Source organism: Apis cerana, linkage group LG5, assembly GCF_029169275.1.
Source record: "Apis cerana isolate GH-2021 linkage group LG5, AcerK_1.0, whole genome shotgun sequence".
Lineage (NCBI taxonomy): Eukaryota > Metazoa > Arthropoda > Insecta > Hymenoptera > Apidae > Apis > Apis cerana.
The window spans coordinates 8,879,560-8,907,245 of record NC_083856.1 but is presented as its reverse complement, the minus strand read 5'-3'; the positions used below and the strand labels follow the sequence as shown (position 1 = coordinate 8,907,245).

The 27,686-nt window shown below is 48.9% G+C and overlaps 1 protein-coding gene across 4 annotated transcripts in view; it reads left to right on the top strand.

Moving 5' to 3' along the window:
- Positions 1–27,686, top strand: part of LOC107994315 (uncharacterized) — a 210,543-nt gene that overhangs the window by 121,868 nt on the left and 60,989 nt on the right. For 2 of the 4 annotated variants that reach the window (XM_062074916.1, XM_062074917.1), the window contains exon 2: positions 17,371–18,751. The exons of the other annotated variants lie outside the window; for them this stretch is intronic. The gene's annotated coding sequence lies outside the window, so the exon portion shown is untranslated. The remainder of the gene's footprint in view (positions 1–17,370; positions 18,752–27,686) is intronic. 4 annotated transcript variants of the gene reach the window in all.

The following is a 27,686-nucleotide window of genomic DNA, read 5'->3' as shown; positions in this document are numbered from 1 at the left end:
TCATACTATTCGTCGTTACATCGCTCGTCGCGAAGTCGAAGGATGACGCGGGCGGACGTGGCGAATAAAGGAAAGGATCTCTCTCAGGAGGAGAGTGGAAGAAAAAGAAATGAGAATTAGACGGGAAATTGGTCGACGAGTTTCACGAGACGGAAACGTCTTATTTATAGCGAAATTTAGTCGCGAAGGAATAATATCTTGATTTAAAAGAAGAGTGGCTGGCCGTGGAAAATTCTGTTTCCTCGCGGTCAACGGAAGAAGTTTCGATTCGAGGATGTTCGAACGGTTTAAAACAAATTGGTAATTGTATGGAATTCAACGGAATGAAAATTGGAGCGTATCGTAATAAACGTTTAATTGAAACGAAAGTTTGTCCTTCCTCGTTAACAAGTTTTTTTCGCTACTCCATCCAACTAGATCTTCATGCGGTCTTCCTTCCACTTTTCCCTCCCCGGGCGTAGAAACGGTCGAAATTCCGGAGCAAAGGAGGACGTAACTCGATTAATTGCTCGTCTCCGGTCATGCACGAAGACCAAATCCTCCGCGATCGTTATTCCCTTCCAGGGAATATTCATCTCCCTGGAAGCGCGACGGAACCCGACGCGAAGAAGATTGGAGAGGGTGGAAAATCTGGGGGACAAAGCTGTGGAGGAAAGGAAAGGAAGACTCGCGTTGTACGCGCGCGCGGCTCTTTAAATTTCCCATCGTGCCTCGTCGACCGTGAAAAGATTCCTCATCCGAGGCAAAGACCTCGCCTCCCCACCTCTCCGAACGCAACAACGGTTTCTCTCTTGTGTTGCGTCTCGAGATCGTTTGTTTTTACTTGCTCGGGCAGGCGATGCCGGCCTGTCTCCCCCCTTTGACGAGGCAGAGAGGCAGCATCGTGCGTTTTCCTCGAGTCGGGGAATCGATGAACGCCAAACGGAATTCTCTCGAGCGGAAGGAAAGATGTTCCTTTCCGTCGTGGAAACGGTCGAACCGCGAGACGGGCGAATCCGATTAAAATTCCGCGTGAGAGGGATACGCGGAAGTGCGTTCGATTCCACTCTATCCCGAATCGAAACGAAAATGTCGAAGAGAGATAAGGGAAGTTCCGCTTGTCGAGCTTTTGTCGCCTCTACAGCGCTCCACGAAACCCCCTTCGAATATTCCAGTATTTTCGTTCCCAGAGTCGAGGCACCGATCGAACTGCCCCTCCCCTCGTCCGATTTTTCGATAATACCATTGTCGTTTTCTAACGGTCACTGTTTCCGTTTTTTGTTCCAGGTGAGTGAAAGCAGAAGCCTAGACGTGGAAACTCCGTTCCGTGAGTAATTATCCACGTCGTGCCCGTTTTTAATAAAGCGACAGAGAGGCGCGAAAAGAGGTGTTAAGTCCACGACGAAACACAGAGGTTGTTAATCGGGTACGCGATCGTTATGGACGAACGGAAGGGGAGAAACGGAGCGCGTAATTATTCGGATCGGCTCGCTCCGATAGGCCTCTCTATAATCCTCTAATGAAGACACTACGCGGCTCCCCTCGACGAGGGGAAACGTCTTATTTTCGGAAACGGCGCCATGTGGCGAACCGGTCGGCCACTTCTTCTATCCTCCTCGTTCGTTCGTGAACACGCGAAACCGGTGATTACTAGACAGCCGGTTCGGAAACGAAGGATGGAACGAGGCATCCGTCCGCGACACCGATACTCGCCCCTCCCTTTCACACCGATAAAACCGTTCAAACGTTGCGTGGTACGTGATCGACAAGGGTGTGTCTATTATCGGAACTCACGCAACGCGTATTTATTAAAAGGGCTGCCTCCACCTTTTCCGTCGATCCTTTCCTGGAAACGCGAACGGTTCCGATAGCGTTCGAGTTTCCGTGTTTGCTGTGTTTCGATATTATCGAACATGTTGTATCTACTTTCCGTTCTACGTAGAAAAAGAGGGAACGAATCTCGAGGGAAGAGTTAATATAATACGATATTCGAGGGGGAATTGGAGCGAAAGGTGATGTTTATTTATCAAATTGTTTATAACGATTAAAGTTTTTCCATTATTGTTAATTTCTTCGTTAATTTTGCTTATAAATTAGTTATAAATAAGCGTCTCAACCAAGATATATTAATATCTTAATTTATACTGAATATTCCTTGTTCCGATATTACACGTTACTCTTCTGCATGCAAAAAAGAGGAAGAGAAAAATGAAGGAGAAAACATCATCGCGGTTTCTTATATTTTTACATTTTTACAGACGGCCGCGCGTTGCTCGTGTTCGAATCCGGTAATAAAAACTTGCGATGCCTTGAACGAAACTGGCTCATTTTTCCACTTTTCGTTTCGTTACGTTACGAAACTGGTGGTACGTGCACCGCGGTATCGAGACTAATTAAGCGATTATCTCATTCGGTGTAGACGCGTCGCGCAGTTGCACAGTTCCAATTGCGGACAAAGGCCAATAAAAGCTACGTTTTTGTTACGAGAACGTTCCTCCCGGTGCCGACCTACGCGTTGCTTAACCAGCCTCGTTCCTCCGATTCATTCCTCCCCTCTCTTCCTCTCTCCCTCATTTTTCCTCCCTTTTTTTCTCCTCCGAGTGTTCCGTTTATTTTCTACCCGCCACGGCCGCTTTCGAACTAGACCCCCCTCCCTCTCCCTCTCTCTCTCTCTCTCTCCTCGCGGATTTTAATTCCTTTTTTACGTACCTCCCTCCACGCGAACCAAGATAACGCCACGGCCCCCGGTGGCCGTAACGAATTACAACGCCGGAAAGAAATATTATTTCTACCGTGGAAACGTCCAACGTTTTCCGGAATTCCAATTACCGGCCACCGTTATTATTGTATTTCGTTCGGTATCTGGCGGTGCGGCGATACTCGCCAATTTTTCCTTCCCCGAAACGAGATCCAAAAGATTCGCGCGCAAACATTCCCTATTATTAATATTAATATAATCGAAAGTTTGTCGCTCGTTCCGAGAATATTTTACGCTGATATATATATATATATATATGCTTGCCCCACCGAAATTTTCATATCTAACCGTTTCAAGTGCGGTGGTAATTTCGATGCGTGTTTTTTTCCCTTTTTGAAGATTCTTTCTTCCTTTTTCCGCTTGCCTTGGAAAAACTTGCAGGAAATCGTTTTTCGAGCGTGCGTGGGACCGCGATATTTGCGCGTGTAAAAAATTTCATACGATCCGCCGTTCGTAAACAGGGAGCAACCACGCCAGCAACCCCGCATTCCTGTGTTTATTACGTACCACAAATTGCAACTTTTCCTCCCCTCCGTGGATAAAGAAGGAGAGGATAGGACCCTGTTCATACGATCCCTTGAAATATAACGCGCCGTGCATAAATTTTCGCTAAGTATCGTGCTCGAAACCCAATTTCAACCCGTGGTTTATCGCCGCGGAACAGCGCGGAACAACACTGGATGCGTTGTTCAGATACCATCGAGAGGTTTTTTTTTTCTTCTTTTTCTCGAAAAGAGACGAGGAGAAACAGGCGTCGTGTCGTTTTTAAGCGAGAGATACGTTGTTTGTACGGCGCGATACAGGTTGGACAACGGCGGTGGATCTCGAGGGGGATCCCATTAAAATTTTTCTGTGCTCGGACGCCACGTCATCCGCGCCACCACCGGACGGAAAGGAAGGTCGAAGGCGAAAGGGAGAAAGCTCCTTTATCATCTCAACTCTCCAGAGTCGCTTTCTCGGTGGACGGAGGGCCGCCGATTCTCCCCGCTTTCGATCTCGAAGATCTCGTTTCCCCGACAAATTGCAGCCTGCCTCGAGGGCGCAGCTCGAACATCGATAATGTCATTATCGCGTTACCGGAACCCGTTGATTTTTTTACCTCGTCACGGAAACGATTGGTCATGCCGCTGGCTAATATATACCTAAAAACTAGAATTTTCTCGTTCCTTCACGGTGCCTCTTTCACGCCCCTTCGACACGCCTACTTTGGGCCAACGTGTTACTTTCAACGTGCTTTCCTTCCTTTCCAACTCTTTATTCTCCCTCCTTTCTTTCTTCTGAGAACAAATCAATTCCGAAAACATCTGGAAAATATTTAATAACATATATTGAGATTATACATTATTATTATTATATACTTATTAACCCAGACTCGAAATATTCCAAATTCCTTAAAAAAAAAAAAAGAAAAGGAACAAGCTTCTCTTCGATATTACTTACCGAACGAACCAACTCAACACCTTTCTCCTGCCGAAACGAGGAAACCGGAAGATATAATAATCGAGCGAGCTCTGAAACGGGCAAGCTGGAAATATCCTCGATTAAATCCGCCAATTGTTAATCGGGCGTGTGCTCGCTCGACCGGTCAATGCTCGAGCCACTCTTCCTGAAACGGATTCGGCGTATCCGCGTGAACTTCCTTCCGATCGTGAGCAGCTCGTCACCACCGGAGACGAGTAACGAGAGGTCGTGGATGCTCGTCCAGCGAGCAAGAAGGATAGGATAGCGCAGCGGGTCGGGGAGAGGTGACCAAGGAAGAGAGAAAGAGAGAAACGAATTCTAGTACGCCCGCCATATGTCACAGGGTCCTTTGCGTAGTGGTTGGGTATCCTGGACGTATCTTATCTTCCGCTTATGGCCGCGAGAGTAATCCGAGCGGAAGACAAACGCGCACGAAATAAAATCCGGACCGGTTCAGGGACGGGACTTCCTTACCCTCTGTTGCCACCTCTCTCTCTTCCTCTTCGTCTCTTCGAGGGAAAAGGGAAACGTTTCTTCAGAGTTGTGCGATCTGATGACACACTCTGGGAAAAGTGTCGAAAGTCGGGAAGGAATTCGTGGAACAAGATCCATCTGGAGACAGAGAGAGAGAGAGAGGAAAGATATTTTATGGTCGTAGAATTCACATTCTACGAATGATTCCGTAAATATTACCTTCTTGACATATTTCTTCGAATCAAGTTTTACTCGTGTACGCCGTGTCTCGAGGTTTCGAGGGAGGGGGAATAAGTTTATTATCCTAGTTAAGCGCGCCGCGTCAAACGCACATGCGTCGCATCCTCGACTCATTATACGGATTTTCAACTCCTTTAAGAAAGATCGTACTTGGTGATGTTGGCGCGCGACAACGTGTTCCGAACAATTCTCGACTCGCACGAGTCGGAGGGGATTACAAAGAACGAAAAGGAGATGGAGCAGAGGGATAAACGAGACCACGTTCTCGAGCCAGTTGAACCGGTTGAACCGATAACGCGTGCGTGCGCATACGGAATACCGAAACAAAAGCGTCGTTACGTCACTTTTCCATCCAAGCAGAAAGAAAAATAAAAAGATCCGACGAGATCGATCTCGAAGAAAGAGAGAGTTGGACTTGTTGGATCCGATTGCGATTCGAATTTCGTCGCATACGTCCCGTTCGTTCTCGTGAAACCACCTCTCAACTTTGCGAGGGGTCGTCGCTTTGCCTTTGCCCTCGAAACCGCAGCCATAGTCGAGGCCCGGTGTAAGAGTAATTAGCAGGAGGAAGGAACTGGGGAGAGGTCTTCAACGCGTGGCCAATCGATTACCTCTCGACGGGGTCGTCACCTTCTCGACGTCTCGGGACGAGAGATGAAAAACTGCTGGCACCTTTTTCCTTGGAAAAATGCGAAAAGTTGGAGGAAACTTGAGCTAAAACGATGAACGATTTTTTGGGAGGATGTTTAAGAAAGAGAGAGGAGAGTTCGGTGTACATGATTCTCGCTTTTCAAGTTTTGTAAAAGGAGAAGAAGAAACGGAAAGAAGGGTCGGAACAGGTTTTTCTAAACTGACGTTCTAAACAATGCCCGGTTAAAATGGTTATAGATAATTACTTCTAAATTTCTCTACGAATACGAACCCTACCTACGTATTTGTAAAGATAGCGATAAAGATTTCGTAGCATCGGCCAACGAGTCGTCGTTGATTATCCGAGAACAATGGAATAAAAAGATGGAGAGGAGAATAGAGAGGACACTGTCGCAGCGAATAAGTAATAAACGGAATCGGAGCGTCCTACGAGGAAGAGATTCTCTTGGACGGGCGAGAGGCGTAGTGGTCGTGCACGTGTACGAGCGCGTCCTCGCTCGCCTCCAATGACCGGGAAGAAAATTAGAAATATCTGGCCAGTGGGGGGACGTGCTTCTCGCTCGAGTCGTGGCATTATCGTTCCCCGTGTGTGTGTGTGTGCGTACACTCGGTCGCGGACCGGTGCTCACGTTTCGCTCACGAGAGACAACGGAGAGGACACGATACTAGATAGGAGAGGGGGAGGGTTCGGATAGAGGGCTCGTATATTCGTACTCGCACGTGCGCCAGAAACGACCGCCATTCCTTTTATCGTTATATACATTTATATTTTTCCCTCCCTTCTCAATCTCCATCCCCAATCCTCCTCTTCCGTCCCGGTCATCGTTTCCGTCCAACTCGTGGTTATTAAGTACGATTTAATTAAACGGACCATTGTCGAGAATACGTATATACAGGTGCGTGTGTATGTGTGTGCGCGTGTGTGTGTATATACATATAGTCAGAGAATGAGGACGACAATTGCCAGCTTTAAATCGAGGCGGTATTTCTTTCAACACCGGTGGTGAAAACTCGGGATTTGCCCCGCGTTTGTACACGAATTTCCATCTCTTTATTCTCTGACGAGAATCGCTTCCGCGGAGAGGAGCTACACCCGAGATTCGAGATTCAACGCGCCGCGAAATTGTCCGTCCGAGTTTTCGCCCGGGCGAAAGCGGCGATCTGTGACTCGGAAGAAGAAGAAAGAAGAAACGGGTTTACGGGTTGTTTGATCTCGAAAGGGGAAATTCGGTAAGCACGGGTCGTTATTTTTTTTTAAACAAAAGCGGATTTTTCCGCCGCCGGTAATGAGCAGAATTTCCCGATCTGGAAATGAGGGATCCATCGAAGGAGGAGAACGAGTCGAAGCAAAATGCAAGGAAAATTGCTCGTCGGCATCGTTTCCATCGGCGAATCGAAAAATTGTACACGTCTGTTCAAACGGTTGGTCCATAGGTTCGGTCGAAAATGAGATTCGGTCACTCTGCCATCGTGATTTCGATGGACCGTTGGAGAGGAGAAGAGAGAGAGGGGCGGACAGACGGCAGTCGTTGGCTCGCGAACGATCGAGGTTATTGGAGGGATAATAACGGTCGTAAAAAATAATAGGGATCGAGGTGAATCCTGGAACAGTCCGCTCGATATTTAGAGGATCTAATGACACCGAATTTATGAGCCAGGTGCGCGCCGATTTCAGCGTGAAATACCAAATGACGGAGAGAGGGAGAGAGGCGATCAACGTTTAGTCGTATAAATCACCAATGTGGCGAGTACTTACATCCTCGTGATTCGGTTCCCTCTCCCTCCTCCTCTCTCGCGACAAAAACGGAGTTGTCCGCGCGTCCTCACGTACTCGAGCAGGCCGAGTCCTTTCGTCGGAAACGAGCCGAGGTCGATCCAAAACCCTCGAACGAGAGAGTGGCTGGAATATTAATATGCGTGAAGGGGCACGAATTTTTTCCTCGTCTTTATCTCGCGAGAAAACAAGAATATAGAACGAGTTTCGAAAGTCTCGCCGCTATCTTTCTTTTTTTCTTACTCCTCTATCTCCCTCGATCATCGAGGAACAAACTCCCCTCGGAGAATTTCAAAGTACGCGGGAAGAAGAAGAATGAAGAAAAGTAATATTTATCGGAGGTGGTCTTCTCTTGGTAATCCTTTACGTAAATAACAGAGTATATACGTAAGGCTTGGTAAAAAAGAAAAAAAGCGAATGGCGAGTTTTCGGATTATGTCAAAGGTCTCCTCCACGACAATGGCCGCCCGTGTTTTCCGCTTCCTGCCCCGTCTTCTCCGGACCTTTGTCCTGGCACGAGCATCTCTCGTTCGCGCGTATACACTTATACGGTATACGAGCGAAGCACTCGTGGGTGTGCGTTGTAAACGCGACCGAAGGGAGGCAAGCCTTTTACGGGCTTTACAGCGGCATAAAGCGTTCGAATAGATCGAAACTTTCTTCCGCTCGCTCGCGTGCACGCTTCGACTTGTGCGTGCATACACTTTCTATATACGTATAATATAGTATATCTGATGCATTCACCTGGCGGGATTAATCGGATAGGAGGGGATAGCTGGAATTCGACGATCCGATTCGGAGATCGAACGTCGTTGAAAGATGGGCCGTTGTTGCGCGTGAATCAAAAATGGATATCGAATATATTCCGCCCATTCCATGGCAAAATCCGATATTGATTTTTGTTAAATTTCCTTCGTTCACGAATTATCCTGAAAAGGTATTCATAACTGGGGGAGGAGGAAAAAAGAGTAAGATCGGGCGAATAATAATCGTTCGATCGAGAAATGTTACGCTCGGCGGAAGCTCGACGTTTACCTTTCTGGCGACTTGGTGATTGGTGGAGCAAAGGGTTCTTTAATTAAGGAATTGGACGATCAACAAGGTTCCCGCGGTTCGCCCATCGCCATTATGAAATTTGCCGGGAAACCGGGTTGGCGGCCGACACAGAAACGCTTCTCGCTCGGTTTAGGAATCGGGCAGAGCGTTTCGGCTTTCAGCCTGGCAGGCTAATCCTCCAGGCTTTGTCGCCAGCAGCCACTTTGGTTTGTCAGGTCTCTTTGATCAGGTGCGCGGCTCTGTCGTCCCTTTTTGTTCCACCGCTTCTTTTTTTTTCTTCTTCTTCTTCTTCTTCTCTCGACGACGGGCCACGAGTTTCTTCAACCGCTCGAAAATACGTTTTTACATTCTCGATGTCGTCGTCGAAAATTGACGAAGGGAATCGTAATTCGGCTCGAATATCACGCCGATGATAATTATTCGCGGATGCGGAGGTGGCTACAGCCTCGTAAACGGCATATATTCGGGGAAATTGACCGGGATTATTCTCGCATATCCCAGTGTTTCCAAGACCCAGATACGAGAATATTCGGGGAAATGTGTCCGCCCGTGAGCTTCGTCGACGATAATTGGTCGTCTCGCTCCGCGTATTGTACTCGATAATAATCGGAGAAATACGATTATCGATCTTCACAGCAACAGAAAAGAAGAGCAACAAACGAAATCTCCGTTTTCTCCATCGAGGCGACGAAGAGATGGACGGGCGATGGATTAAACGATCGTTTAGAGGTGACGAGAGAGGTTCGGACCCGCGTCAAGGTGGCAAGGAGAGGTGTGTTCGAAAAGCCAGGATCCAGCCACGGAAAGATGACGATACCGCGGCCGGCACGAAGGTGGCAGGACCTCAAGCTGCGAGCATAATGAGCGGCTGGCGGGTAATGAAGATCGCTCAATCTCTTCCAACGCGCCATCTTCTCAAAGAGCGAACTCCCTTAAGTCCGATCCCGACCACTAATCCGTTTAATCTCGAGATAATTAATGACCGTTACGCTTTAATAATTCTTGCTCCCCCGTGGAAACGCCGTGCTCCACCTCCGATATTCGCGCGAATTTAAACCGGACGTATAGATAGATCCTTTTTCTGCCTTTCCATAGTCTCTTAACTTTCGTTGTCATCGTGAAAAATAAAATTCGCGTGCAACGGCCGACGAGATGGAAGAGAGAAAGAAAAATCTTTTCGCGGTTACATTGCACAGAGAAAATATAAACTTTTCTCCGAGTTGGAGTTGTTTTTCGAGGACGAGTTTTCATCTTTCCGCAAATATGTATATTTTATTTCTCGATTGTCGAAAGGGGAGGCGGGCTACGTTTCGAGATCCAGGTGTTTTCAACGTTTTCTCGTGACACGCAAAAGGGGACATCGACGTGCCAGGACCCTGTCACCGTCCCAGGAAGCCGTTTCCCGCTCACAGTTTACACAGGATTTTCCAAAGAGACGGCTTTATCCACGCGTGTAGACGCGTTTACATCAACGCCGTTGTATCGGGGGGACGTGTTTGTGGACGGGGACCCCAGCTAAATGCACTTCCAAATGTTTGCGCGGACTCTGTTGCGGTCTTTTACCTGATGAATTTTTGTAACGCAAATATACAAGAGAAAATTCCTCCGTTTCTCCATTACGATTGCCATTCCGGTCAATTCGAGCCACGTTTAAGAAACGTGCGTCGTCAAAGATGAGAAATCCTTTGACTTTCGGAAAAGAGAACAAAAAAAAAGAAAGAAGAAGAGTTGAAACGAAGCGGGTATAGGCGTCCAAGGGAGCGAGCATACCTGCGAGCCTTACCCAATTATCCCCCGCATCTCACCCAACTGCTCCGCTCACTGTTGTTCTTTCAACGTTTTAACGGACGCTCCTCACCGAGATAATTCAGATATCATCCCTTCGATTTATCCGGCAATCCTGTCGAACGAGGGGACGCGTTGGTGGGGTCTCGCGTGCCAACTGACGGTCTCCCAAAAGCAGGCCAGATTATAAACCGGCGATCGCGGACCGAGGGATCCTCGATCTTGGGTTGGGAAAAAGAACTCGTGAGATAAAGAGGTTTTCCTGGGCGAAACAGGGAATTCCGAGGACGAGAATTCGGGGATGAAAAGTAGAGAGAGAGAAAGAGAGAAAGAGGTCTTTTTCTCGCTGGAACAGGGGGAGGGGGAAGGGATTAAAGCGTTAAGAGGGCCGATTCCACTCACGGCGCGAAGCCTCGCACGCTCGAATCGATCTTCAGGGATTTCTCGTGCCGGTGTCCTCGATCGTGGGGACGAGGCGAGTGGATGGGCTTCTTCACGGCCGATTAAGTAGCGCCGCTCCGTGTATCGGGGCGAGCCGACGAAAAGCTTCGTGGAAATTTCCACGTTGATCGCAGCTTTCGACTCGGCGAAAGGGATTCTCTTCCCCGAGATTCTTCTCTCCGCTTTTGGGAGAGAAGTCGAGAATTCGAGCGGAAGCGAAGGGGGGCGAAAAAATTGTGGGAAGGTAAAAGTAGAAGAAGAAGAAGAAGAAGAAGAAACGACGTTGCGTAAACGTCGATCGTGGAAGTTGATTTTGAAAGAATTCGAAACGGTTTGTTTGGCGCTTTCCGATAGTTCGAAACGCGTGCAGGAGTACGATGGTAACCGATTTAAAGACGGTTACTTTCGCTCTAATCCGCGAAAACTCTCAACTTCTGGCAAAGTTTCCGGTTTCATCGGCCGGCGAAACTCTTCTCCAACGCACCCTCGAATTACTCCACTCGTTTCGTGTCTACCCGCAGGAAAATCTCCCTGGCATCTTTAATTAAACGCGGCTTTAATCGTTCCGCCATCGAATTTTGCTTGTAACCCGACGCATAATATCTTACGATCGGTGGTAATTGCCGCTTTATTCATAACTCGTTCCACGTAAAATATTTGTTTCCTCCTGTAAAAAAAGGGATTTCAAAGCGAATACGAATTTCCGCTCTTCGACAACGATTTTTTTACTTACTCTCGCGTGACAAATTCGAGGTATAGTAAAGAGAATTGTTTCGTCGAACTCGATCGCTACCGAAATTTCTACAACAATGTTCCGGAAGCAAAAGGAGCGCGATTGTTGCACGGTCGACCATCGATTAGAAGACGATGAAACTAACTGTGACGAAATCGTCTCGTTTCGAAAGCAGCTCTTCCTTCCCAGAAGAAGGGAGGCTTGCGTGCCCGAGAACGGATATCGCGTTCACCGTTTGACTGGCAAGCGTGGCGAAGGTTGGAGCGTTAGGGGGTGCGTGCGAATATCGAATGCATTGTTCTCCGTGCCCCGACGCCCCGCCGCGGTGCTCATCGCGTCTTGAAAGCGTCTTCTCCGAAGGAGATGGATTTATGAATTTTACGGCCACCTCGGTCGGCGGGGGACTAATTGCCGGCGGCAGCCCCGAAGGGAGCCGGGGCCCGAAGAAATGGAAAGCGGGCCTCGCTCGCCCTTTCGCGAAAAACCGGGGCTCGTACCCTAATAATTGCTGTAATTTTCCCAACCGTCGTTTAAACTCTAAAGTTTCCGAGTTTCTCGCGTTTCTCGGCGCAAACTTTCGCCGAATCGTCGCAACCTTTCCAACGACTCGCGAATTATGATTCATCGAGGATCGTTTAGTTGATAGGAGATTAGACGGATAAATTGGCTGGTTCTTTCGAATTCTCAACGTTTAGGCTACGTGGAAACGTTTCGTTCGAATCCCTCCTTCCTGCTAGAAATCATTCGCGCAAGGATCGAACCATCGAAATTAACATCGATTTTAGAGGTGGAAGATTTATGGGATGGAATGGTTTCGGTGCGGTTCTGTTCTTTCGGGATTAATCGAACACGTTGGGGATACCGTTATACCGCGATCTTTCTTCGAGAAATTGGGTAACGAGACGCGTTTGAAATCGAGTCGAACGAATGGAGAGAACTCGGCGGCCCCTTTCTCACCCGGTGTAGGAAACGTGTAAGGAAAAAAAGCGGCCGGACCTTTTCTAGGTTGCAACGCCTAGCATTTACATGTCGAGATAAGCTAATGAGACGTCCAACGGTTCGAGGTAAACACGGCTCAAGTTTTTGAATTCCACGAAACGCGACTGCCATTCCGGCTTATTATTAATCCACCGATAGCGAACCTGGTCGAAAATCGTATCCGACTTTATCGTATCCGTTGTTCTCCTTTTCTTTTCTTCTTTTCCCTTTTTCTTTTTCTCGGTTGGTGAATTTTTCTCTCCTCCTTTTTTTAATCCCTCGTTTCACGATCGCCGCAGCAAAGTAAAACGGTTCGGTACACGAAACGATAGGGAGGGTTAATAGCTCCGAGTTTTTATTATTTCTAAAAATATAATAACCCTAGACAATCTGGATCTGGAGTTTCTAAACATTTTTCGAGAGATCGACGAATCGTTAAATTTCCACGACCGTTTCTTTCTTTTCTTTCCGTTAAATTGAGGAACGCGTTCGATAAATATTTCAAAAAATTTTCTCCGCCACGATAAAAATCCTGTCCAAGAAATATAAAAAGACAGAGATCTAGAATTAAATATATATATATATATATATACAAAAGTAAGAAAGGTGAAATTTTCAGTCACGTCACTCTTTCCTCGCGTCGCGTCACCTCGCGTCTTAAAATCCTCGAAATAAATCCGTCCGTTCATCACGGATCCACCTTCGTCCCCGCCCTCTCTCTCTTCCCCGAGCAACAATGGAAAAGCACGGAGGAGCGGGCGTTGCATCGCATTTTTCTTGATATACACGTTTCAAGACCTCCCTCCCCCTCTCCCCGTTTTGAAATTCATCACGGGAAGCTACTTCATGCAACGCGGCCTGGATGAATTATGTCGCGGCGTACCTCCGCCGCCTATCTTCGTTTTTCGCCCGCCCGTGCAAGTAATCCCGGCCCCGCGCACGTGCTCCTGAATTTCGAGGTTTAAATTCGCGGGGCGACGTTTCGAGTATGCGACCGCGGAACGTACGCGAGCCGCAGGCCCCCGTATCTCGCCGTGAAATAATTTCCAAGCGTCGCCAAACCCGCGATCACCCCGCGCGTTCCACGGATATATTAACGGCCACTTTACGTCGCAACGATTAACCGCCAACTTTCCTCCCCCCCGCGTATTAATCTTGCCGCGAGTTCTCGTTTTCGTTTTAACTTGGATCCAAACTCGAATTTCTTAGGAATTTCACCAGTCCGATGCTAGACTCGATTAGGATACATTTTTTTTTAATGGAGTCTCCTCTTTGACCGGCCAGTCGTCCTCGTTTTAAATTAAAATATCGAGATAAGAGGGGAGAAGTAAGGAGAGATCGAAAGGTGTCGAAGAAGATGGCGATTAAATGGTGGTGAAATCGGTTTACGACGAGGTTGTGAAACCGCGGTTAGATCGATGTTTCTTCTTCTTCTTCTTCTTCTTCTTCATCGCGGTGAGAGTAATAAACGCGGTAATAAACGGAGACGAAGGAATTAACATTGTGGCAAATTGCGTTTCGCAATGGGCGAAACGAAGCGGGAACCCGTTATCAGGCTCGGCAAACGACTTCGATACAGGCACGATAATGTAAATACGGGACAGTCCAAGGCGTTTATCGTTCTTTCGACCAGGTTCACGCGCGCCTCTTCGCGCGGATTGACGACCTCTCTGCCATTCGAAGAAGGTATACATACGCAATTTAGTCTCGGGCTATAAATCATGGTCCACCTACGTCCTGTAATTTCTTTTTGGATCATAAATCAGCTACGCCTCGACACCCATACGCGCGCACCGTATACCAGGAGACGGTGCGTGTACCAGCGATGAGAAGATGTGAAAAGTTAGGTAGGTGTATCTGTTGCACCATCTTTTCAACCGTCATTAAAAACCCTTCGCTCTTGTTACTCGCCCTTGTATCGCTGCACACACACACAGGTGTCGAGTTTATCTCTGATTTTTTGTCTAGAAAACACGCTTCCGAAATCCGTCTTTTTTTTTTTTTTTCTAACTGTCGTCAACTGTTTCCTTTCGTCGCGAATATCTTATACGGTTACGCACGAGGTTGGAGAGCGACTTGGAGATTTTGGAGAGGCGTTTCGAATTCCTTCAAAGATTCTATCTTTAATAGAAGTCGAATAAATACGTTTAAAGAAGCGTTTCGTTCGAGAGATCCGATCGACGATAATCTCGTGGACCGGACGAGAGGTTAAAGAAGAAGCCGCTAACCAGGGGACGAATTAACAGAGGGATACCGGGTCCATTAATATCAATTTTATTGTCGCGATTGGGGAAGCGCGTGCGCAGGTCGCCATGAGTCACGCACATGTGTACAGCGACGATATTTTAATATACCCTCTCCTCGTCCCGCCCGTTCCTCGAACACGGGATGGACTCGAGGGCTCGGTCACCTCAGTCGACACGATACGATGCCGCCTTTGAAGATGGAGGGAAAATCGTTTCTTCGTCGACACGATTTCCGTAGCCACGGCTCTTTGTACCCGTGCTGCTTAATCTTATCGCTGTTCCCGTTATCGTCTTTACACGATCCGGTACGACGTTCTCTCTCTCTTCGATCGTCGCGCTCCAACTCCGTCGGGTCGTGACTCTCCTCGCGAGTCCGTGTCTCATGTTTATTTAAAAGCACGCGGTGATCGCCGGTTGTAATCGAGGACAGTGTTCGAAAAGTCTCGGGGAAATGCGTGAGTTTGTCGTCCGATAAGGCGTCGATAAGCTGTCGAGACGTTTTCTGGAAAGAGATCGAATTGGAAAGAGGCGAAGAGACGGTTGTTGGTAATTGGTTAAGAGATCGCCGCTGGTTGCGACGATCATCCGCTTTCTTTCCCCCGAAGTAACGCTTCCAAGGAAAGCATGTCGGTCGGGGAAGGTATTGGCGCTTTATCTGGCCCCAAGTTTTTCCGTGAGTGCAACGAACTTTACGCTTCTCGACCATTATCGCCTCGTTTTTGTCCGAGAAGAGAGTGCCTCCCCTCCCCCGAGATACGACAAGTTCCTCCGTCTATTTGCCCGGTTAGATACACCGGCTATCTCGCGTGTTTTTGAGGAAGGTTAAACAAACTTGCGACGCCCGAAAACCGGCCAAGATTACCCGGTGTTTGTCGAACGATGCATCATCCCTCGCAAACAGAGCGCGCGAGATCTTCCTTCGTTCGGGGATGGAGAACGCTTCGTATTTGCCCGCGTCGTGAAACTCTTAGCCGAAGAGAGCGATCCCTCTCGATCTCGATCGAACGAACGGGAACGTGCCGAATCGAACGATCGGGAAATTTGCCTCGACGAAGAGGAATAATCGCGGTCACGATGAAACAGTGGCACGAAACAAGAGGAACCCTCCCCTGAAACGGAACGATAAATCGCGAGGCGTGGACGCGATGGCGGGGCCACTTTCGCGTTTCCGTGAAACGCGGCCACTTTCTCACGGAATGCATTAACGCGTTTCCCGGGCTCGTCTACGAGCATCCACTCGACGTCACACGGCGTGCACAAGCTTCACGAGGATGTTTAGCAAACACTCGGAAAATTCGCTGCATCACCTTTCGGCTCGGCGTTCGGCAAACAAGCCCCGGTTGGAGCGTTTCCAGAAAAGCTGTCGCGTAGGCGCCGGCGTCCACGAATAATCTTCACGAGATCCGATCTTTACACTAACGTTCTCCCTCTTTCTCCCCCTCTCTCTGTTCAACTCGAAAGATCTGGCGATTTTTTTTCTCTTCTCTCCCCGCCTCTCCTCTCCCGATCGCACTCCTTCCGTATTAACGTCTGCGGCGAGGGAGAAAGCGCAAGCGTGGTACAATATCGCGGGTAATACGATAACCACAATGGACTATTTCGGCATCAACCTGTTCCGCAAAGCTCTGCCCTTCCCGTTTGAAGTTGCCCGACTCGAGGCGCCGGGGCTCCCTTTCACGATCCACCAGGCCGAACGAAAGGATTTCTAAATACTCGTTCGCGGTATTTGCGGATATCCGTCGGCTAGGCCTCGAAATACCTCTCCGCCTCGAAGCATGCAGCGCAGCCACCGTGAGAGGGGAGAGGGGTGTGTGTGGGAAACAGGGGGTGGCGGTCCGAGGATGGGAAGGAGAAGGGAACAAACGGCGGGACCTTCTCTCACGGGGCGCCTGCAATCCGATCCTCAAAGCCCATCGGGTAAATACACCCGCGCTATCTGGGAGGGGATGGAAGGAGCGTTTAATTAATTCCATCCAATATACCGGTGTGCGCCGGCTGGATGGAACGTAGCCGTTTTCCACCGTACGTACGCACGTGTTGTTGCGTTTATGCATGCTCGTACGAGTGCGTGGCCAACTACTCGGTGGTCGTGGCTTCGGTCAAAGCGTAACCGCCGTTTTAGATTCCTCGTAGAGCGAGTGGATGCGTCGAATTATTCTTGACCGATTCGGGAAATGCCGCGCTGCGTCCGCATTTTTCTTCGTCTCCTTCTCAAAATATCGTATCGTGTATAGTTCGCGTATGTATCGCACGTTGACGGTATTGGGGATGGAGGAGAGGTGTGTCGGTGCGGCAAGTTGATATTTCGACGGAGTTGCAGTCTGCCGTCTGCTCTTTGCGTGGGCAAACTCCAGCTGTTCGCGATCGGAAGAACGCTCGAGTGCCCGCGCGCCTGACCCATATCCCACGACGTGAGTTCCGTCCAGCTCGAGCCAACGTCCCTCGATTCTCGCGACCCACAACGATAACCGAGATCGAGGATGTCCGATTACCAAGTGACTCGTGTGTTCGCATCGTATCCCATTGTCGAGACCTATGTTATTATAGGAACGTATGTAGCGTACATGTGTATCTGTGTATCCGAGCTAATAAACGGGGTTAGATAATTGAATCCGCGAATGAGACGTGAAACGTCAGAATCCGATATGCGTGTGCGTCTGCGTGTGCGTATGTGGAAAGAAAAGCCGACGAAATTCTCCCTTCTGTGATCACCGAGTCTCCGTGAATTAAACGCTCGCCAGAGCAAACAACAGCGACACGCGTCACTTTACGCGACGACTTTGTCTCGTTCCAGCCCCCGCGGAATTACCCCGACACGGAGAGTCTTGTCATTCAACCCCGTCACCGGCTCGTCGACGCATTGTGTCAGCCCCCACGAAGCCTGCACGGGACGGTGGAGGGCACCACGGTGCAGGCTCATCGTGAAGGGCGGCGTAGAATCTCGGGGAGACCCTGGAATCTCTCACTCTCGCTCTTTCTCTCTCTCTCTCTCTCTCTGCTCGCACCCTCCGACGTGGCGCTGCTTTTTTTTTTATTTTTCCTTTCCACCGAGTCACCGTTGTGTGTTCACGCTCTAAAAGGACGACACTGGTTTCCGTCCTCCCCGCTCGCACGACTGCCACTCCACATCGCTGAACGCACGGTCTCGCTCGCACCCTCGTGAAAGAAGTCTGCCACGCAGAGCACGAAGAAAGAAGAGTCGCGAAGGAGTGGGGATAGCAAGCGCAGCGACTGGAGTGGGGAGACGAGGCGCCGGTGGGGGTAGCTCGCAACGTGATAGAGGAAGCTTTGGGAAGGAGGGGTGGTGGGGATAGGGAACGGAGCGAAGGCTCCGAACGGTCGGGCGAAAGCGACGAGCAACAGTGTGCCGCGCGCCACCGAGGAGCGAGTGTTGTTGTGATCCGTGTGCTCGGGTAAGCGCGTGTTTTCGGAAGTTCGGAAGTGCGTTCGAGAGTGACATTGTTGTTATTACGCGGAGAAACGTTACGTGTTCGATCACGTAACGAGTGCGAATACGTGTTTCGAATCGGATGTGCGGATGACGACACGACAGCTGACACTGGTGGATACATGGGAGTGTTCGAGTTGTGTTAAACAGTGAGGTTTTCCGTAATGATGATATGGGTTCCGTGCGGGTGCGAGATCAACATCGTGTCTCGAGCAAGTGAGAGAGGGGAATAAATCGGGGAGAATGATTCGAGTGCGGGAGGAATAAGTGCATCGTTTTTGACGACGAGCCTGAAAAGTTGATCTTCGTGTCCGTTAAACGGCGTATGGCTCGCGATCGGTCGATTTTTTTTCTGCCGTGGAGATTCGTAACGACGCTCCGGCACATAGAACAATCGTCGTCCGACCGTTTGTTTGTAAACGGACGTGGAAGAAACGCACGATCGACGAGCAGCAGAAATATTCGGCGACAGGTGATTTCGAGGATAGTGATCGCTATTCCCGGAATACGTTGTTACGGTTCCGGCCGAGTGATACGTGAAAGAAAACAAAAACGACGGAGTGATTTCGCATCAGCGCAGAGGATATAATACACCGTGTTGGAATAGGAGAAAGATAAATCCTGCGGTAGGGTGGTGCGCGGAGGGGCCCGCAACGAGGAGGGTGACCGTATTTTCGAAGGAAATGCGCTGCTAGCAAATCGGCAAGGTGTCGCCCGAATTTTTGAGGTAGGCCATCCATTTGATTCACGGTTTAACCGCGCCGCGATAATCGTTCGCGAAAATGCTCCGTACGGAATATTAGGATAGACGTGGCGACAATTATACGTAGAAATATGCGTGAGTGGCGCGGTAATTGCTTCGGGAAATGGACCATATCGTCGAAGCTGAAAGCCCGTTACGGTGGAAACATAGCTTTTCGAGTCGCGTGCAAATTACAGAACCGGCGGTGTTTCGGCGTCGGCACGTGGATCCCGGCCAGCAGCGAAGCTGGCCGCAAAGTTGCGACCAGTTTCGCGAGATTTTTCCCCTCGAAAGAGGATTACACCCTCGATACGATTCCAAAAACCGGATGTCCCACCGGGTATCATCCCTATCGTAAAATCCTTAGGATCACGGGGAGTAGCAAACGTGATATCGATTTTAGATTTCAGAGATGGCCGTCGGATCGACTCGAAAATCCTTCCCCCGTCAAAATTGTCGCGCGGATCGAATTTCGAACGAATTCTCGAATTCTTCCCTCTCGCGACGGAGTGTTTCCATTCTCGAATTGTTCCCAACGCGTGTGATCGCGATGGCTCAGCCAAGATCCTCCACCGAGACCGACATTTTTCCGCGGTTAACGTAATACGATAGCTCTGCGAACCTCTCCGGATCCAATTCGTCTGCGGCAGACGTTCGCAGACGAACGATGAAATGTACCAGAGAGAGAGAGAGAGCGAGAAACGGAGGAAAATGACAGGGGGAAGAGAGACGGGAAACAGAGAGAAATTCCGCGAGAGTGTGTCTTTGGGGGTGGTGGAGAAATGCAGAACTTAATGCAACGAGCAAACAAATAAAGCATCTCCGACGGGGATTGAAAAGAGTCGACGTGCCGCGGAGATCGATATTCGCGACTCGCTGCGAAACGTCGAGCGGGATTAACGCACGCTGCCGCGGAAATACGCGTCGACGGCCTCTCTCGCGCTTTTCCACCACGCTTTTCCCCTTTTTCTCCTCTTTTTTTATCCTCTTCTCTCATTTTTGTTTCTTTTTTCTTTTCCTTTTTTTTGTAGCGAATTAAATCGGCACCGGTACGCGTCGACCGTCGCCGATTCAGTTCCGCGCTCGTTCGGCCTTTTCAACGACGAGGGCTCGTGCTCGTTCACCTGTTGGTTAATTTCCATCGAATCACGGGGATGTTTACTCTCGATTACCCCCCGTAATGGAGAATTTTCATCGCGGTAATTAAGCGAATCCTGGAATCCACGCCGCGTCGGGAAATACACTCGTTCCATTTGCGAAATTACCGGGGGGGCCGCCGTCGATCCTCGAAACGGCGCAACGCGTGGTATCGCGATATTTCTACGTGGCGGCGACCATTAAAACATCCCGGCTGGTGGCGGAACGTTTCCGCCGAGGTTCGATTTAAACCAGTCCAACCTCCTGCTAACTCTTTTCCACCGCGGAGCGCGTGCCACCGAACGGAGATGAAATTAGAAATGATCTCGAGACTCCCACGAACGGGTCGGGGCGAACCGTGCCTGCCGTTGACAGTTATTAGGAACTTATGGGGCGAGAGTTCACGGTGAAAACTCGAGACTCCCCGAGTTCCTGTTCGAGACGCGCTACTAACGGTTTATTTTGACCGTGCACAAAACCGGGCTCCTCGTGCTTTTTCCCTTTGCCTTTGTTTCATCCTCGAGTTTCGACCCCCGTTTCTCTCTCTCTATCTCTCTCTCTCCCTCTCTCTTTCATTTATTCCGTTCGGAAAATTCGACGATGATTAGAGAACGCGAAGGAAAATGGCGCTTTCAAATTTTTTCCAAGAGATGGAGGGGAATTTAAATATCGATAGAAATGGAGAGGAGGCTCTTATTGCAGGGCTCGATCGGAATCGTATTTCCAAAGGTGTTGAAAACGCGCGCGTGTTGTACGCGGAACGGCGGTCACAGGGCTGGTTCGAATCGAGCTGAAAATTTAAACGCGCTCTTTTTTTGCGCGCATCGCGAAACACAACGCCACTAATCCACTCTCTTTTCAAAGAGAGGAAACGAGCTCGATAAATCGTTGCGAGCATCGGAAAAAAAATCTCTCGCCATGGAATACACCTTCATTTTCCTCGCTAATTCGTAAGAATGCGCGGCGCTTTGTACGCGAGGGATGCGTGATAATGGAGCGTCAAATTCGTTGAATAAATCCGCGCGATTGCGCGTAAATATTTCAAAAGGAGCCCACCGCAGCCAGGAAAAAGCGAGGCTAGCCGCGTCCTTGACAGTGGAATAGTACGGAGAATCGGCACCAGATGGAACCACCGTACGGTACTCCACGCGGATCGACTTTTCCTTCTTTTTAAAACTGTTCCTCGGGTGGGTAGAAAATATAGCGATGGTTCACAATTTAACGAGGTTGTAAATTGAATCATAATGAAGAGGGCGAACACGCTACACTTATAATTAGACTCGTGTTTTATCGAATTTTTTTCAACTTCTCTTTTTCTTTCTCACCAAATTTTTTGCTCCAAGTCTCTCAGGTCGTTATCTGATCGTAGATCCGTCGAAACGCTAGGCATCCATACGTCATTACTTTCCGTTCCATTGATTTTTACGACTTTTCTCGTATAATGTGGGCCCGCTATAATATATAACACGTACACGCGGAACGATAAAACGTAACTATTGTTGTTTCCTCCTTGACGACGTTTTAAGGTCTACTCAATAAAGTTTGGATAATGTTAGTTGCGGTCGAGGCATTTCATTCGTTCCGCTGTATCGCGCGAGAAGTACGTTAATGACTATTCGTTCTATTCGAAGAGCAAGCATTGGTCGATAATGATCCAAAGCTAACGTCTCAATTTGACAAGTTGAGAATCGTTCTCTGAAACCCATCTAAAACCCATCGGTTCGATAATTCCCGGTTCTTGGAATAGAATAGGTGGTTAAAAGTGAGACGTTAATTAGGGGCGTGAGTTAAGGGCCGATAACAGCAATTGGAAACCGAACTTTGCAATTGTTGGACGTATCGGTAAGAGGATCCTGCTGCTCGATCGTCGTAAACTCGGTTTGGAACTTGGGAAGCGGAATCTCGTAACGGCAAAGGGTAGCTCGACTGGCGCGCAACACCCACGCGACACTTGCTCCCCTCACCCTCTCGTGTCATTGGATACCTGTGCGCTCTATACGCTCTCCAAGTCGGTCCCCTCGCCGGAGGGTCCCGGTTTAATAAAGCACCGGTGAGAAACGCGAAACACGTGCGTGCAAAAGTTCTCCCCACGGAGCGCGCGCGTAACGACGTTCCACGGCCGAGGAAGAGGAAGAAAGGAAGGAAGGAAGGAAGGAAGGATGGATGGAAGAAAGTTAGGAGGGCGGTTACGCGCCGTATCGAGGAGGGTGGAGTTAGTTTTAGAGGTCCCGTTACCCTTCCCTTCTTCCCCCTTGTTCTCGAGCGAGCCTCGAGGGGTCGAGGTAAACGATCCGCGGCAGAATTTTCGTCTCGCGAAATTACACCTATATAGATGGAGATAGGCTCGCGTCAAATACGACGAATACGGTTGGGCTGGACAAATATCGGACGACATCCGAGCGACATCCGCCGGTTTAAACGACGGAGCGACGTCGTGAACGTATCATTGGAAAATCGAGTCGTTAACCGTTGGTTCGACCAATGATTCTCGAACGATGAAAAATGCTAGACGCGCGGAGAATGGAATGGAGAGATGGAAAAAGAAAGGAAACGGGGCGAGACCTCTGTTGCCAAAAAGGAAAGAGGTTCGTTTCTATGGGCGAATTGGCGACAATTTCGATTGGGGATTGTCAGATTCGTGGGGTTGGCGATTGTCACACTTGTGACGAGAGAGTATCGATGCCGAGGGGGAGGCGTGCCGCTTGTCATTCTAACCCCCGTCTCCTCCGCGCTCTGTCTCCGCGTGTCTGCAAACACTCACTGCCGGTGTATCATCGCCGGGGAATCGATGGCGATTCGTCAAACTACAAATATTTAGAGAGCACTCGGCGCGCGCTCCTCTCGTCGATTGCGCGTAATGCGTTTTATAAATTCATCCCCGGAACGATCTCGTTCTCGAAGGAGCGAGAATTCGACTCTGATTTCTTGTTCCGTGTTTTCGAAACGCGGGAGACATTGTAGAGAAGAAGGTATAATCAGGGAAGAAAATTAAGAAGGAACGATTGTAGCGAGCGTTTGAGAGAAACGGCGGAATATCCTGGAATCGATGCATGGATTCTGGAACGAAAGCATGGATGTCTAGTCTCTACTCGAGTCACTCTGTCAAACATCGTTCGACTTATTTACGACTCGCGTACGTAGTCCTCCAAGGATCGTTACGCCTGGAAAATTATAGCGCGTGGGCGGCCCGCGTATTTCCCGATGGCCGCAGATTTACAGATCGTTAAGTCTTACGAATTTACACGTTTCTTTTCGCCGTGCCTCTATTTGCGGCCGTTGCCGACGTTTTATCGTAGCCGCGCGCGCGCTTTGTTTGCGGTCGAGGCGTTCGAACTATCCTCGCGAGGATAGTCGGCTTTTCACCGAGAAGACCGATTTCAAGTATCACGCGGTGATTATCCGATAAACATTTCTTTATTGGATGTGATAAAAACCGATTACTTTTGAGACGAACGAAAAATTTCCCAGAGAACGGATTATTCTTTTACACGTTCGAGCAGAAATATCATTTTCCGCTATTCGATGGGGTTTGGAAAGTAAGAGAGTTGGATATGGAAAAAAAGGAAAGTGCAATTTCTCGAAAAAAAAAAGAAAGAAAGAAAGAAAGGAAGAAGAGGGAAAAAAGGGCGCGTGAAACGTTTCAACTGCGGAGGAAACGTTAGGAGGAAGAGAGATCACCCTTTGGGGAATAAAGGCGGGCGCAGAGGTTATTTCTGGATCGCGAAAAACTTTTAATAGCTTTCTGATAGCTTATTGGTCTGTCTTATAAATACTTTCATATCTCGCGTCCCATCCGTCTGTCGGCTCTTTTTCTCCTTCCGCCCTCGTTACTTTTTTCCCTCCATCGTGTCCACCCGAAAACTTTGATCCTCCTCGTCGAGAAGAAATTGAAGCTGTTATTTATTTATTACACGTTCGGAAGATCGTTCGTATCGCGCGCGTCCCGACGGAGGAGAGACGAAATGACAGCGCGACAATGCCGCCTCGAGTCTTCTTCACGCTGCACCTAATTTCGCCTCTCCCCCAACCCGCTATTATCCACCGTAATCTCGTGAAAAGATTACGGATATCCTAACGGGGAGATGTCGAAGGAAGCGTGTCTCGTCTCCGGGAACGAAGCATAAAAGTTGATTGGTTATTCGATTAAAGGGATTGTCGGTGTTTCTGCTTTTCAAACCGCTTAAATCCTCGCTTCAAAACTTGCGGTATTCTTCCTCGAGTTTCTCCCTTTAAAGGAGAATACAGTCGTCTCTGTGAAACGCGAATGGCGTCGAATTAAAAAAAGAAAAGAAAAATGAGAGAAAAAATATAAAATAGCGCGTTGGATTGACGAACGTTGGTGAGACCGGGTGGAAAACGGAGGAGGATCATCGGGAGCAGCCGGCGTGGCGATTCTGTTCAAGGACGGAATTATTAAATTCGTCCCCTAATTAAAAACGATTCGGCATCGCGAAAAAGTTGGGGCGGATAGCGCGAAGAAGAAGGGGATGAAGAGGGAGAAAGATTGTACACGCGTTACCATCGCGGAAAATAATCGAGTGACGACCCTAACTCCACCCTTTCTGCCGTCCATATCCCATAAATAACGTCCCTTACGCACGCCGCGGCAATTTTCTCGCGGAGATACCGCAGGAAACGATCCCCGCCGCGTGCATAATCGTAACGAGGAGCCGAAATTCGGCCGGAATAATTGCGTGGCGACTCGTTATCCTTCTCTCGACCTGTTAACAGAGGCACGTTGTTACATCGATGCCATTATCCTCTAAAACTGCGACCTGCCAATGCGAATTGCATAAAACTCCATATGCGGATAAAAATTCTTTACGACGAGCGTTTGAAGCGTTGGTTCGATAATAAATATTTACAAATCGGGAAGGCGTGTTGGAGCACGAAGAAGATCGGTCATTTGTCGAGGCGGCGCCTCGTGGCGCAACTTCAAATCGGTAAATACCAATTTTACTACGCGTTTTTCGCCTGATCAAGATGCAAGATCGTACTTCGTCCGACTCGTCGCTCCGTGTTAATTTCCATTGATTATACCGGGACGGTCCTCGCCCCGATCGAAAATAAAGCCACTCGAGGTGCAAATTCATCGCCCATTACCGCCAATCTCATTATCATATCCCGCGACGTGGCCGGCGCGAGATAACAACCCGGTGGAACGTTTTCGCTCGCGAAAAAACGGTCGATCGTTGGCAACGCGTTCTTTAACGCCAATTATCGCCAATTTCGAACAATCGCGCGCCGCTAGAAGAAAGAGCAACCAATTGCACGATATTTATTCGCCTCTTTCCCTCCCCTTCGCGGCCGCCACGCACCGTGTGGTCCGACCGGTTCAAGCCCGTAATCGGCGATCCCCCTTCGAGGAGGAGGAGGGGAACGCGCGACGGAGACGGCCGTGAACACCGACGGCCCACGGTGAGACGGGAGGATTAACATAGAGATGAGGTCGCCTTCGGTTCTTTTCCGCGTTGAGTTATGTTCCCGTGACCGTGCACCCTGATGTCTCTCCCTCTCTTTCCACGGGCGAATCAGCTTGGATCGAACATCGAGGCGCCCCCTTGATCGCGGCGGGCAGAGAAGAAACGTGGTAGGATGCTCCTCGGGTATCCGCGCCGATAACTTGGTTTTTCCCGGGATTAATTGGTGCTCGAGATTAGTAAAACGGAAGGGAGAGAAAAGAGTCGTTGAAACGGAAGGACGGGTACCGTAATTGGAGCGGATCGCGAGCTCCTCGAGCGATTTCACGGGGCCGAGCCTCTCTCTCTCTCTCTCGAGCGGAGGCTTCGAAGGGGAGTCGCGAGCAAATGGATGTTTGGCGTGGGCCGAGAAGCTCGGCACGCGTCGTTCGCGAGGACAGCAATTGATAGCCGTTGCCGCGGAGAAAGCGGACGAATCGAGGACGAGGTGTGGGCGGAAGGTATGGTTGAAAAATGGCCGATATTTCGGAGGAGGAGGGCTCTTTTGTGGAGGTTTCTTTCTCGCGCGGGATTGTTGAGAAAAGAGGAAAAGAAAACGCGTGACCGTCGTCGGAAGAAAAATCGGGCGACGTTGTATCTGGCTGCGCGTCGAAAGGTAGGGCATAGAGAGGCGGCGGGTGTTAAGGGCGGCGGTTGTTTGCCAACATGGATAATCATGTTCGTGACGCGTATTTTGGTGGAGGTGGTGGCGATTGGCCGCAACAACGGGAATGGCGAACGCGCGCGTTGGTCGAGTTTGTATCACTTAACCGACGCGGCGGATACTCGGCAATACATACTGGGCTCGGGTAAGCGAAGTTAATGCTGAAATAATGCGACGACTGGCACGGCTGTTCGCCGAGCTTCCACCGACCGAAAACGCAAATGCCGCCTCTCCCTCCACGCTTTGCGGACGCCTACGCGCGCCGATATCTGATCGCGCTTGTCCTATCCTTTTCACGGGTCAACGTTCCAAACCTTCTCCATTTGTCCGATTTAGTTTATCGATTATTCCACGTTCGCTCTCTTGTCCGATTTTCCTATCGACTCGAAAAAACTCGTTCGTCGCTTTGACGAAGGTGTCGAGCGAGAAACGTTACTTTGACTGCGAATCTTTTTTTTCTTTTTCTTTTTTTTCCCCCTTTTTTTTAAGATCTTTTTTACGTTCGTTTAACGAGCATTATTTGCTCAATTATCGTGAAAATCGTACGACTCTCGAGTCGCTTGTTCGGACGGAGAACGAGATTAACGCCGCTTTTCTTGAACGAAAGTATCCAGGATTCGAAGTAATTGTCAGTTCAAAAACAAATATAAGAGAGGAACCTGTGCTTCGAGATTTGCTCTTCTCGTTTTTCTTTTTTTTTTTTATTCTTTTTTTCTCTCTATCTCTCTCTGCCTACAGTTTACTCAGCAATGAACTTCGAAGCTCGTCGAAACGACGTTGCTCGTGAAAGTTCGCTTCCCTTGGTAACAATGGGGTACAACGACGAAACGAAATACCGGAGAGCGAAGTAACGATAATAATTAATGCTCCAAGTTTTTGGCATCGAATCGCGCGTTACAATCTCGTTCCAAATTAATCTCGTCTACTTTCGCCGACTCTTGGAGATATTACTCCTCTCCTTCTTCTTTTTCTTTTTACCCGAAAATTCATTTCACGAACAGTTTAAATTATGGATCACGGAAGGATGATTTGTCTTTTCACCCCCTAATTTTTACACGATTATTCGAATCGTTAAACGTCGTCGTCTCGAAAGCGCGTAACACAATTTTAACTCAACGTTTACGAACTTGATTTAAATTAATGTAATTGTTTTACCTTGGAATTCGAAACGGCCAAGTTTACCGTGGGATTAAAACAACTTAATTTAAACTTGTCCACGAGCTCGAGAACGATCCACTCCAACCTTTCTCTCGACCTTTTTCTCTCTCTCTCTTTCCCTCCCCGATCGTCATCGATATCGTTCCCGTTTCGAAAGATTAGTCTCCAAAACCGATTCTTCGATCCTTTGCAAGATGCTCTTTTTAAAAACACTGTGGTGTTTCGAGTCCACGAAATGAAACGCGCTCCGAGTAAAAACCTCAACGAGTAGTACATTAAACAAAGTCAGCCAGCCATAAATACGAGCCACGGTGACATTCATTTCGGCGAAAATGGCGAACGTGGAGAATTTCGGGTGGCAATGGTGGCAGCGGTGTTACGAAATTTCGCGCGACGCGGTTCGCGAAATCTCTCGTCTCTCCGCTTCCATCCCGGTGGATCGTCGTTTCGTACAGCCACCACTGTTCTTTTTCTCCCACTCTTTTTTTTTTCTCTAGGCCAC